The following is a 14,212-nucleotide window of genomic DNA, read 5'->3' as shown; positions in this document are numbered from 1 at the left end:
TCTCCCTACCTAGCCTGGCTACTATATTATCTAAGGAGAACTTATACGGCGCCTTGTATTTAATCGATATAATGGTAGTCTTTTCACCGCCTAACTGCTCGTATATACAGAACTAGTCTACTAATCTACCTTTCGTTCAATTTCTACTCCTTAAAATATTCTGCTTAGCTTTTCCCCCACCCTTTTCTACTTTCTGCCCTTTGCCTTACGCCGTCCCCATTATCTGGTTTGGCGTAGTAGGTCTACTAATTAATATTTGCTCTATTTCCTCCTTAATCGGTATCCCGCTTAGCTCTCCTATATTTATATAACTTTTAAACACCACTTTTCCCTAAAGCCCGAGCACTTCCTATAGCTGCTTATCTTTATATATTTCCTTAACTAAGCTCCATACGTGGTTCTCAATCGTTTTATATACGCAGTGTCAGAGCCCGATCTCCGCGCTAATTAGATAGAGGTTTTTACAGACATAATTAAGTTGGTATAAGGACGGGAAGGTACGCTTTAAATGGAAATCTAGGTTAGTTGAGAATTTTTCCTAAACCTCTTCTTATTCCGGAATTAGTAAATCCTAGATTGCCACGTTATTGTTTAAAGCTTTTTCCCCCCGTTTATATTCCATAACGTAGTGAAATTGCCCCCTTAGGGGAGGACTCGAAGCTAGACATTCCGGTCTTATAACAACTATATCCGGCTTAAGGGCTCTAAGCTTCTCTTATTTATTATAAAGAGGGTAGGATAGGGAATGGGAGGCTTATTACAGACTTCTTAGGGTGTATACGGTTCGGTTCGGTTGCTATACCGTATATAGGTGCCGTATAGGAGGAAGGGGGGACGCCGGAGGTAGATGCCGTTAATTTAAAGCTATCGAATGGGTATAGACGTGATGGCCGTTTTTAAAGCTTCTATTGGGGCTTACACTCCTAGTGAAAAAATTATCCACGCTACCACCACGTCGTAGCGCCGACGCGCGCAGCTGCTGTATATACGTCTCTGCGTTTGCTCTAGTAGTATAATAGCACGATCTTAATAGAACGCCAATAGTACAGCCAGGTTCCCGGGCTCTACCGCGTGGAGGTATAAAGGCTGATTTTATGGCAGGTAGTTATATATTAGCTAGTAATATAGTAGAGTTCAATATACCTGCTTATTTAAGCCTCTACCCCAGTTTTCTAGTGGCTGTAACACACCTACGGTTATATACCTTCTACGGCTAAGGCCCGGCCAAAAGCCTCCCCCGCCTAAGTAAGTCCTGTTTGCTCTATAAGTATATCTCATCAGCATGCCATTCTAGGAACGGACGGTTCCGTCTATTAATATACCGACACGCGCATCCGTTCTCTTAAGCTACGTAGTAATCTCTCCAGCTAGGACGTGATCCTATCTACTAGGTGCACCGAGGGTCAGAGCCCAGCTAAGGGGTAATTAGAGCCAGTAGTGGCTAACTACACACTTCGCCCCGTAGGAGGCTAGTGGTAATGTAGGGGCGCAACACCCTATACACCGCTAGTTCCCGTTTCGCGATGCCTATAAGAGTCTCCTTATAATAGGCCGACCGTGTCTTATAGGAGAGGCCCGTAGATGCTAGGTCCTATACTAGGCGACCTGCTTTACCCTCTTCTACTAACTAAGCTTATGTCCCCCCTTTTTATAAGCTGGCCTATATCTCTAACTGTCAAGTCCTCGTCTAACTAGCCTGCGTTTCTCTACAGCCTCCCCCATATATATATGCGTCAGGTTGCGTACACTACGCTTATTAAGACCCTCCTATAAGTCGCCTGTAAGTCGAACGCCATAGGGCCGTCAAAGCTAGCCTATGTTTCCGCTGCCTAGAGCTTTGCCCGTGTTTCCGCCTTATTAAGCCGTCTAGTCGCCGTCGCGTCGCCGTCATGTCGCTGTCGCTCTCGACTAGGTCGCGTACACCACGCCTATTAAGACCCTCTTCTAAGTCACCTAGGTGTACTAAATACCAGATAGGCCCTTATAAAGGGGCCTTAATAAGTTCTCTAGGTAGGGCCTTAATAAGTTCTTCGTGGTAGCCTTAGGGCCTTAACAAGTTTCGTATAAAGTATCTGCGACGCGTTAACCTTAACAAGTTCTTATAAAAAAAAAGGATCCCTACGCCCTTATCGCGTTCCCTTTATAACCTCAGAGCTAGTGCAAGCCTAAGGGTGTCCTATTATACGCCTAGGACGCGTCCACGTTAACTAGCTAAATAAGGCCAGTTTCAGGCCTAGCTGCGAGCCGGGTAGTCGTATATTAGGCAGTTTTCATATCCTAGTTTCCCTTTATAAGCCTCCCTAGATAATAGAACGGGAGCTCTAAGCGGAGGCAGTGAGGCTCCTGGTGTTGTTAAGGGCGATGCTTTATACGCGTCACGGGCTCATTACCATAGAATCGAACGACAGCGCTACACGCGCTGCGACGGCTCTCTACCATCGCCTCTACACTTGGCCATTAAGAGGAACGGATTCCAGATAATGTTTCCACCTACGGCGTATAGTAGGGCTTTGCGGGCAGAGGCTGTAAATAGAAAGATACTAAAGTTAGAAGTCAAGAGCTTGGTAGATAGTATTAGTACTATTAGCTTTTAGTATGCTATTATACCGAAACCGTATAATACAGTAAGTAGACACGTATATAACATGCGTTAATTCGCAAGCCGTTATTAATAGGTCTCGCGCAGTAACCAGTAATCGTCCTATTATATTTACCTAGGCATTTTCAATACCCGTACTAATAGCTACTATGATACTTATCTTAATACTTATCTTAACACTTATCTCGACACTTATCTTAACACTTATCTCAACACTTATCCGGATTAATTATTATCCGTTTCCGCAACAATCGTATTTTAGCATGTTATTATACTAAAACCCCCTATACTTAACCCTAACAATTAGTAACTTTCTTATTATACCACTTATTTATCGCCTATGCTTATCTAACGGCTGCATAACCGGGCGTTAGCTCTACGATTACTTCTCTATAGTTATCTCTACCGCTATNAGNAANAGCTNCTCTNAATTTTCCTAGCCATTAAGTATTGGNATATAGTTATGCNAAAACCGTATAACGCGACTTAACTTTNATAATCNGCATTAATTGGCGTGTTTTCTTAANATTATCTTNGCCTNTTATTACTAAGAATTATNCNAAACNACGCTTCTACCCCTTAGTAGAACCTGCGATATATGTAAAAAGGCTATTATATTAGCAAATTAGGCCCGGTATATACGAACTGTTTATCCGGAATCCATTATCTCACGGACGATTAAAGGCGAACAATATTGGTGCGAAAAATGCAACTCTTTTGTATCGCGGAGTTAGAAGGCTAGGCGCAACCGTCTTCGCCATAGTAACGCCGGTAGCAGTTCTCTTTAGTACTTAAATATATCTAGGGGTCTGTCGACCTATTACTTACTACCTACCTAGTGGCAATTTGTCGTCGTTAGCATTTTCGTTAGCCCGTGACTAATATCTACCTATAACTCACCTATCTCATATATATATAGTCTCTTTTCTTTATAGATTAATTTATACACAAGTCCTTCTTTTCTAACCTAGTTTTTAGTGGTCGCTAGGGTTACAAACAGAAACCAGCTTTAAGCGTTAGTGGGATTAATATATAGAAAGCACGTAAAACCAGTAATCTATCTGGAGTGGAGCCAATTTAGCGCATTTGGCTAGAGCCAATTTGCATTAACTATGCATCCTGTAATTTAATTGGTGGTATAGAGTAGATTTTAAGGCTTTGGAGCTCTTAGAGCGCCAGCCGTATATCCAATTAAAAGAAGGTGGCTATAGGAAGGATTAATAAGGCGTTAGAGCGTGATGTTAAGCCAATTGGTAGAGCCGTACAATAACTCGCTTTTCTAGAATATAAGCGTTCCCTATACATCCTTTCCTTCCTACTCTCTTTCCTATATACTTAATTACTTAGTAACTCAATTTTATCTCCCTTAATTGCTATAGAGCGATTCTTTCCTATACGCGCTACTGCGCCCACCGACAACGTTATCCTTGCACCAAAATTAATTAATCTAAAGGCCAACGACTCTAAGGAAGTTAACAAGTTTCGGCTCTATAGTAGACAGTATATTTAATATAAATCTCTTATAAAGCAGCTAAAGTATACTAAGCAACGAATATTACCAATCTAGCGGCGGGGTTTAAAGAAGAAGAGATTAGTTCTAGGGAAAAGCCTACGCCTGGCGGTGGGGTGGTGGTTATTAAGGACAATAAGATTACGGAGGAAGGTAATAAGGAAACTAATAAGCAAATCTAACGATCTTCCCTAGTAAGTTTAAACGCCTCCTACCCCCCAAATAAAACACCAAAGTCGTGCTAAGACTTACTATAAGTAGTATATATCTACACTAGAGCTCTATGGCGCTCCTAAAGTCAAATCGTCCTTTTAGTAGATGGAGTGGATTTAACCTTAGAACTACGCTACTACTTTAGTTCAAATAGATTACTGCGTAAAACTGCAAGCGGCAAAGAATAAAGTATATACGTATATATGCAAACAGATTAACGAATTATAAAATACGAATTTAAGATTAGGCTAAGAGCTACCTAATTATAGGCTTATATTAGAGAACTGCAAACCAGAAGAACCCCTATTATTTAATAAGTACAACATATAGACTAGAAGGATTATAAGTACGACGACTTACGCCGTCGGAGATATGTTGTCTACTTCTAAAGGTTAGCAGCCTAAAGTGCCGCTTATTATACCAGCCGCGCTAAAGCCTAACACTAACAATACGGCTTAAAGAGTATTTCGCCCATCTCTCGACCAAACCCACTATTGGCGTGCATAAATGCCTGGTAAATATACCGGCATATAGTATATTAAGAGACTTAAAGGAGATAAACTAGAGTAAGAAGCGCATAGAATACCAGCTCGTAGACCTATCTTCCTATATAGCCTTCTAGATTTACGGCAAAGCTAGTGTCTTCTTATTGCCTTATATAGATTATAACTATTACTGCAAAAGAGGGATAGAAGCTAGATAATATGGCCACGGNAANAGAAAGCCGAATTTTATAAGCGGGCGAGGAACGATAAAGTTACGCTAGAAATATCCTTGTCCGCAATATACTTAGGGTAAGGTAATAATATAATACAATCCAGGGAGGTAATTTACGCCCCTTATTTAATTACNAGTGTGCTTATATCCGGTACTATAAGTTGGGATTCTAAGACAATATTGCAAGTTATACGTTAATTAATACTTAAACTGTGTTATCTAAAGATAACAAACAAAGATCTAACAAAAGAATTTGGGGTAAAACTTTAAAGTGTTGAACGGCTATAGAGTATAAGGCATCAAGCATAGCCGTAGGATTCTGAGGAGGAATTAAACGAGTTCTCGGCTTTGCTTAAGGTATATCCAGCTCTAACCCTACCCTATAATGCCTTTATTCCTATTTAACTAGATTATATAGTCTAGAAAGTACGTTCTAATATAACGCTTTAAGAAATGGAATAGCGAGCTATATAGATCGGAAAGCTACAACTACCAAACGGGCTATAGTTCAAATAGGTGCGCTTATATAAGAGCTATAAAACAGTCTAGATTAGTTTGCCATACTAAATACAACCATTTAGGAGCATGTTAAAACATACTATAAGTAAATAAGGGTTGTTTTAGCATGTGAACATCTAAAGAGCGCCAATGTTTTAATAAGTGCTACGTTGCTACATTTATTATTTGCGTTCCCGTTATATTAAATATAATCGCTATACATTACATTAGCCTTTAATATAAAATCCCCACAATAAACCCTCTCTATACTATGGTAGCTTTAAAAAAAATACTATAGAAATATTCGTTGCTATAAGAACTATACTTCTTAGCCTTACTCCCGCCGAAGTTCTTCTAGCATTAACCCTCCCTATTCACTTCGCCTTCCGCATTTACTATACCCTCCTCATCCCTACTGTCCATATTATCCTCAGTCTCATCAATCTTTAAACTGCTGCCCTTAGACAGATTAGATATAACTTTATTAGCTGCAATAACACCTTACTACTTTCCAGCGGCTATACCTTCCGGACTAGCATTAAGTACTTTACCTTCCCCTACTGCCTCACTGATCCTTTCTAAAAGAGGTCTTTTAATGCCTATCTTGATTTGCCCGATTGTAATAGGCTGGCCAGCTTTAATAGGCTGATATAAATACTCCTCTAGTAGCGTGCATATAGGGCTAATAAAAGGGGCCTGCGTCTTTAGCAGGCTATACACGGAGGCTATCCATTAGTTTCCCCAGCGGTTTAGCCTAGCATTTTTAGCGACGGTTTAAAGAGGAGTAGGGTAAACTTACCTATTTATAACGCCAGTAGGTAGAATAGGGATAATACCAGGGCCGAAAATCTCTATTAAGGCTATCACGCCTTAAGCCATCTAATATGTGTTTTATAGAATGGAGGGAGAGATATAGATTAAATTAGCTAGGAAGTTAATGACGCATAACTGCCATCCTAGCCTACGGCTAGTTTTATAGCCTAAATCCTAGAGAAAGCTTAACAGAGCAGTGTCTTTGGCGGCGGCCAGGGTTTTAAGCTAATTAAATTAAAAAAGAAGTTTAACATATAATATAATCTGCTCTATTACAGCAAGTCCACCTTATAGATTTAGCCATAAACGCTAAGTACGGGCAAAGGCATTAAAGAAGCTCCGCACCGTGGTAATATTAGCTTTGTCTTTAGCAGCTGCTTCCACTTACGCCCCAGCGCCCCTATTAATCCTATCGTTATAGTCGGCAGTATAGCTTTATAGCAATGCTTAAAGACATATTACGGCTTTAGGCCCTATTATATCGGTAAAAAAGAAGTTAGTAATCTCTACAGCTTCGCTTTTACTAAATCTCTGCCGCCCGACTTTGTTGTCCTTAGTTACCTCAACTTCTAACTTTTTAAGCTTTTTGTAAAACTTGTCCCGTGCGACCTTAAGTGCGGCTTTATTAGCTTCTACACTTAGTACCATCCTAATTTTTTTAAGCCTATCGCTGTAGCCGTTATATTTAGTAGTAGGATCACCACCTTGTATATTATTACTGCTACTGCCCACGTCTAAGTCCTTGCTTAACTCATCAATGTCTATATTTTTCTTGCTGCTATCTTTAGCGGTTGGTTCGATCTTGTTATTAGTACTTAGTAAAACTCGTAGTTAGAAGCCTTTAGGAAGTTTAATATGGTAGGTATCCGCGAGGGTCTTAACGTAGAGGTTAAGAGCAATAACTATGGTTTGAATCTATTCGGTATTTCCCTTCGCTTTATTTTTAACATGGTCTAAAAGGCTAGCCAGTATCTAGAGTTATTTATCTTAGAATAAAGCTACGTAAACTATAGAAGTAGACTTATATACTTTGCTAAGGTAATCTGTATTATAGGGGGTAGGATCTTCTATCTAAGAATCTTCTACTCTTCTTCGCTTAGTTGGTGGTACTTTTCACAGCAAAGCGTTTAACTTGTAACGGGTTATTCTAGCGACAAACAGCTATATTACAAGCCGCCGATATAACGGCGATAGGGAAGAAGACGCCTTAGTATAGACTACTAGTAGCAGTAAATAAGGGCCTAGAGGTAGAGTTGGTAGGTTAGATACTTCGTAAAGGACCTGCGGGAAGGCATCGTTGAATTGTTTTGACTTTATTAACGGAAGGTCTATATACCTACCTTATTCTAGTTAGAATAAAACGATTACGTAATTACCGCGCTAATCCTCTAAGCCACGTAAAATGTAATTACAGCATTAGTACTAGTATATTAATTTTGGCATGTTAATATGCTTAAATATTATATATAGTAGGAGGATATTATTTTAGCATATTTACATGCCGAAAGACGATAGTTTTATAATATATTTCTCTATATCCTATACACACCTACCCCTATATATTAAACACCGCCTACCGCTCGGGATTTAGAACGCTTATTTAATACTAGATATAATACAGCCCTACCGAAACCCAACCCCCCTAGCTATTGCATTAACGCGAGCTACTACATCCGCTAATTGTTGCATGCCATCTGGAATCCTCTCGCTATATTCTGTGATATTATCGCGATGCGGTTACGATGTCGTGGATGTCTTATTTAACCCAACCTTATCGCCTTTCCACTCGTTGCTTTCTCCTGCTCGCGCCCTTTTAAAAGATGCAGGATACTGACCACTGGATGCTATAGTGTGCGGGGCGTCGGGCAAGCCTTCTTGTGTACTCTGAAATGGTGAAACGGAAGTAGAAGAAGAGGTGCGGGGCCTAAGGTTTTAAGGCTTTGGTTTTTGGGCTTTAGCCTACTTATCCGCGCGTATAATACGTTTTGTAGGAGGTTGCTCCTCTATAGACGGGCTTTGTTCTCTTTATAGTTGGCGCTAAGTTGATAGTAATGACACTAGTTTGTTAAGTGGCTTCTTTAGTCCTTCTAGGCAATGCGTTTCCTGAAGTGTCCGGTCAATATAGTCTATAGGATAACTGGAAGGATTAATCCGCCGTCGCTTAAGAGCCTTTTTAGGTGGTACTGCGGCAGTATGTAAAGAGACGGGTTCCAACTGGGTGGAAATAACTGTCGTAGCTATATTAATTATTAACACCTAAAATTTCTAGATATTAACGCACCTAGGAGTGCAGTAGAATAAAGTATATAAGGTCCTCTATCTAGGTCCTCGCGAATAACTTCTCATATGGTATTCTCGAGACTTTTACGCGCTGCGTCAGAGCCCTAGGTGGAGTTAGTATTGCCTAGGAGTCCCTAAACTATAAGGAAATAAACCTTTTTTTTACTGTCGCTTTTAGGCTACTTCATTACCGCTCGGCTTAGCCTACTAGCGTACTATTAAGGGGGAGAGATGCAATTAATAGTTACCGCTTACTGCGAAGAGAATTAGACACGGCTTTATAATAGGTGTAGTGTAGATAAAATCTATTTTTGTAAGAAGGCGCGTAATAAGCAGGGTGCTAAAAACACATCGCCTGCCTAATTAGGAGTAGCTGCTTTTTTTGGTAAAATAAGTAATAAAAGAATATTAATATCAGTAGAAGTTATACTATTAGATATATTAAGTATATTAGAAATACCTAGAGAAAACTTTACTTAGGTAGAAAATTGTATAAAAATTAAAATAAACTTACTAATAGTAAAGCTACGTGATAAGAGCTACTCCTTACTACCCTAGCTACAACCCTAGCTACAACCCCTTATGTATACTTTTATCGTTAGCCTTAACTTTCCTAACTAAGACTCTTGTTATATAACTACTCCCTTACCTTTTGTCTTACCGGACTCGTAAGCGTTATTATATAATACCAACTAGTTAGTAAATTGCTATCCATTCCGGTGTAAGAGTAGATATATTACTTATTTTCTATACGTTACGGATATTCCAGCTTAGAACAATAATCGTAACTGTACTAAATAGGCTCTTTAACTGGCGAGGCTTAGCTGGTCTCTAGATATCCTATACGGTATTGGCGCTTTCTAGCTTCCTTATTAGCATTATCTGCTATATTCTACTGGCTTTATCTCTACTCTCTATCTTAATATCCGTTTCTAAGGTATAGTGGTTAGCACTACTAGCATAGTTTGTCCCTATTGATTTCTTAGGTGTTTTATAGGGAAAGACAACTAAAATAATAACTAATATAATTAGTACGCGTCACGGAGGACTAGCTAAGTGCGACAACTTTCGTTTTATGTTAGTGATGTTTGTAGTGGTTTAAGTACCATTATATAATAATATAGCCCTTATGGTATACTCTGGCTAATGTATAAGGTAAGTAGGTTATAGCAAATATAATAGGGAGACAAACCTGCTTTGTATATAGCACGCCGCCTTACGTTACTGTGGTTAATACAACCTTGCTATTCCAATATTAAACGTTTCGGCGAGAAAGAATAGATGTTGTTTTAATAAAGAATAGAAGTACAACGTGGCCGCCTTGTTATTAGTGGGAAGCGTAAATAAGGAGGCTAGTTAGACAACGTGAGGTAGACATAGCTGCTGAGTTGCGCGCAGAGGCGGTAAAAACGGGGTTTTTTAATCCTACTAAGGTGGCTTATAGGGTTTTCCCCCTAAATGCCAGCGGTTTTCTTTCCTGTATAATACATAAGTATGCGGAGTAGTCTGCGTACGCCAACATAGGCTCTACCGCTCTAGTTATCCACCTTTAAAATTTATAGTTAAATTAACTCACGCATTTAAATGTAATATAAAACAAAACTAGTTAAGTAGGATATTAATAGGAGAGATAAAAAGACATAACAATAACTGTCTATTTATTCCAAGCTTTACTAGCTAAATATAATTAGACTTTTAAATAGTAGGCTCTTGCCTAATAGCTAGATGCAGTTACTATAGAAGCTAGTTATTTAACTAGCTAATGTTAGCTATAGCAGAGATAGGAAAGGTATAGAGGAACTAGTATATATGCGCTAAAAGGAGAATATAACCCGGTTATAAGCTTCTAATACTACTAGTATAGAATTATAACCGATTTTTAAGGTAAATGTAGAGCAGGGAAGATATAAACGATAATAGTTAGTGTAATAAAACATGTCTTGGCCGAAATTTTCTAATAATCTAGTATGTCTAATACAAGCTAGTGGCATGGAGTTATCATTCCAAGTACATTCTTCTAAATACTATTATAGCTACCATGTACCCTTTAACTTATATCCTTAGCGCTTTCTCTTTTCACCTCTCGAGTCGCGGCGGGTCCCTAACGTAACACCTAAAATATTATCTATTTTCCTTCCTAAGTCTGTGAACAGCCTTCTTCTAACGCTATCCTTCTTAACTAGTGTTGTAGCTTTCGTTTTGCTCGGTATTAGTTTCCCGGCGGTTGTAATTGCTAGGCTACAGATTTTCTCTTTAATATCTTCCTTAATATCTCCTTAGATATCTTCTTGGATATCTTAGTCTAAGTCTTTATTAGCAAACTTATAGTTAAAGTAAGCATCTTTGGGGCTCGATTCAACATCGGAGACTGTAATATGACTGTGCTCTTCTTTATCCTTTTTAACTATATTAGATGCTTTGGTAGTTATAATGATTTTATTTACACTACCGGGAATAACTGCAACTAAGTTAAATATATATATGTAAGTAATAATGGAAAGCTCCTTACCTTTGAGGGCGGCCTTATAAATTAATTTACTAGACTTGGATAGTTCGTATATGCGCTTTATCGCGGCTTTCATCTAGCGCTAATTAGTTAATCCTCTTAATACAACTATAAGTGCACTATTAGAGTAACTACCCGTTTATATTTAACATTTAGAGCCGCCGCTTTCTTCCTGTTTAGATCTTTGGATAACATTTTCTGTCTAAAGCACTATAGATGATTACTCTTAACTACAGTGTCTACAGCGGGATTGTAGTTGTGTAGAGATTATAGTTGTGTTAAGAGGAATGCTGTGTTAGATGGAGAGGGTCGTATTAAATGGAGAGGGTTGTGTTAGATGGAGAGGATTATATTAGATAGAGAGGATCGTGTTAGATGGAGGGGATTATATTAGTTGGGTGATTTCTATTACTAAGCCCATGTTAGCGCGTTATATAAGTTTGGTATATTATTATGCCAAAACCAACCAGCTATAAATACTTAGAATTCCGTCGCACCTTTATCCAAACAGATATCGTTAAGCATTAAGTACTTATAGCTCTTAGCAGTCGGAAGATACCGAACCGTATCCTCTACCGCTATTTATAACGACATTAACAGATATAAGAGGTAATTTGGAGCTGGGAATATCGTATTAGCTTAATTATAATAAATTACTGTAAACAACCTCTCCTCTAACTAAACATTCTTAAACCCTAACTAACTTACCTAGGGCTAGATCGTATAATGTACATAAAATCGACCCTACGCGTATCGTTAAGGATAATAAAGCTGTTTAGTTATTCTGTTAACGTACGGGCATAACAACAAAGATGCTACTCGAGCTTGGGAACACAGCGCAATAGCTTAGCGTTAGTTGGGATGTAACTAAAAGAACAGGCATATTATACGGCGACTACTATATGCAGCTCCTTAGAAGTGTAAAGAAGGACTGGAACAAAATAGACAGGACCGTACCGCAGGGCCAGAAAGATAATCTTAGAAGATATACAACATTCCTTAAATGGGAGAACAACTTATATGCCGAGGATGTTGTAATATTTGTTTCGCTTATGTTAGATACTGGCCGCGTTTAAATTAACCAGCTATTAGTAACCGAAGTCATTAATATTAAGCCGCTTACTTTGCTAATGCGTCACATTGTCGCCTTGCCTTAGGGTTTGATTAGCCAAGAATCTCGGGAGAAGAGCCGTTATATATTTGTCGAATTGCTATAAGTAGAGGTGCCTAGCTGTAAAGCGGGCGCCTATAAATGCATTCTCTCTATACTCGAGGAGTGTTTAATAGGGCTTCCACAGCTCTCTTTTACGACTATATATAGATCAAAGTGCTATAACAACCAATATATAATCAAGGAAGGCATGCGTTCAGTTCGACATACAACTCTAAACCCATTACTTAAAAACTTAAGAGAATCTGTTTAACAGATGCTCGGCTATATATTTAATACAAAAGACCTCCCCACTAATACTACTAATCCTAAGTGTAGCCGTAGGCGGGAATGCACCGAGGCGACCTTAAAGATGACATTGGTGGTAGATCGGATGCCACTAGTTATAGCAGTCCTCTTCGGGACGGATATTAAAAGGAAAGAGGAAAAATATCGGAAGGTGTTTGAGAAGATAGAGATTTAGTATCACACCACAAAGGGTATTTGCACTGTATGTTACAAACCCATTAGGTGCGTCTTCTATATTAGTAAGACCCACTATACTGCTCACTAGGTTGGCAGAGGGCCTAATAAAGGCAGAATTGTCTATTACGATGACATGGCCGGATATAATATGGTATATTATAAGACGAATAATTAGTAGGAGAATATTAAACCAACGCAGGGTGTTGTCGCGGTGTTCTACGAACAAATTATATCAAAAAATATGATTTAGTCTTAACCCGCTTATTACATTGTATACTATCTAATTATACTTTATGGGTTGTTTATTAGACAGTAATAGAAATGGATTAAAGTGGAGTAGATTAAGGCTCAAATCCACTCTATCTAGCAAATCGCTGGTAGAGCCCCAGGAGTTTCAGCATATAACTATACTATTAATAGTATATACATATAAGTCTTGGCAACCTTTTAGTATTAAGGAAGCTTAGTGCGAATCTCATTAATTTAACGCCCTTAATCCTTATCGCTAGTGATATCGTCGCCTTTTAGATTAACCAGTTACTCTACCAAAGGACGTGCCCTACTTTATGTGCAGTATTAGCTTCGTTAAAGCTCCTATTGACCTGAATCGGATTTCCTTACCACCGTCTTACAACTGTCTTTAATGCCTAGTACCCTATGTCTCACCACCCTATCTCTTACTATCGTATTACTTACTACCTGTTTCTATCGCCTACACCAATCTTATATATATAAAGAGCTTCTAAAGCCATCTTTAATCGACAGAGTTCTTATTACTAATCGGCCTGTTTAACAGCTCCACACTAAATATACACCTTACTGTCTAGCCAGAACTCTATATCCTTTACAGCGTCAATAGCGTTCGGATTAACTGACGTCGGGGCGAGGACAATATTGTCGGAGGTAGAAGATACGTGTGGAGGGAAGAAGCGCTACTATACTTAGGACATGGCAAATATACCAAGGAAGAGGTGGCGATAGTAAGGTAGGTAGGCGAGGACGAGCTTTAAGGAGGGTGTTGATATAGGCAAGCAGCGGTAAGGGCTAGACGATAGACGCGAGTTAAATATTAGGCGGCTAAGACTATAATTTTCAGACGCCCTACTACAAGGAGCACCACTAATTGACTTTACTACGCACTAACTACTAGACGCTTAATCCTCCTAAAGAGGTATAAGCTGTAGAGCTCCAGGAGCTCCATTAGGTTTAATCTACACCACTCCACTAATTAAATCAATCGATCTAAATCCAGTGAAAAGGGTGCTCTGTCTAGAGCTCTAAATAGCCTCTAATCTAGTTCTATTACTGTTATCAGATAGTATCTTTACAAGAGCACATTCTCCTTAGCTAAGCCTATTTTTTAACCTCGCGGTTCTCGCTATTATTATAAATCCACCCAACCACGAGTCTGTAGCATAGCCCGCCTTAGCTATCCCTATA

The sequence above is a fragment of the Cenococcum geophilum genome (assembly GCF_001692895.1).
Source record: "Cenococcum geophilum 1.58 unplaced genomic scaffold K441scaffold_72, whole genome shotgun sequence".
In the NCBI taxonomy this organism is placed as follows: domain Eukaryota; kingdom Fungi; phylum Ascomycota; class Dothideomycetes; order Gloniales; family Gloniaceae; genus Cenococcum; species Cenococcum geophilum.
This window is presented reverse-complemented; position numbering follows the sequence as displayed.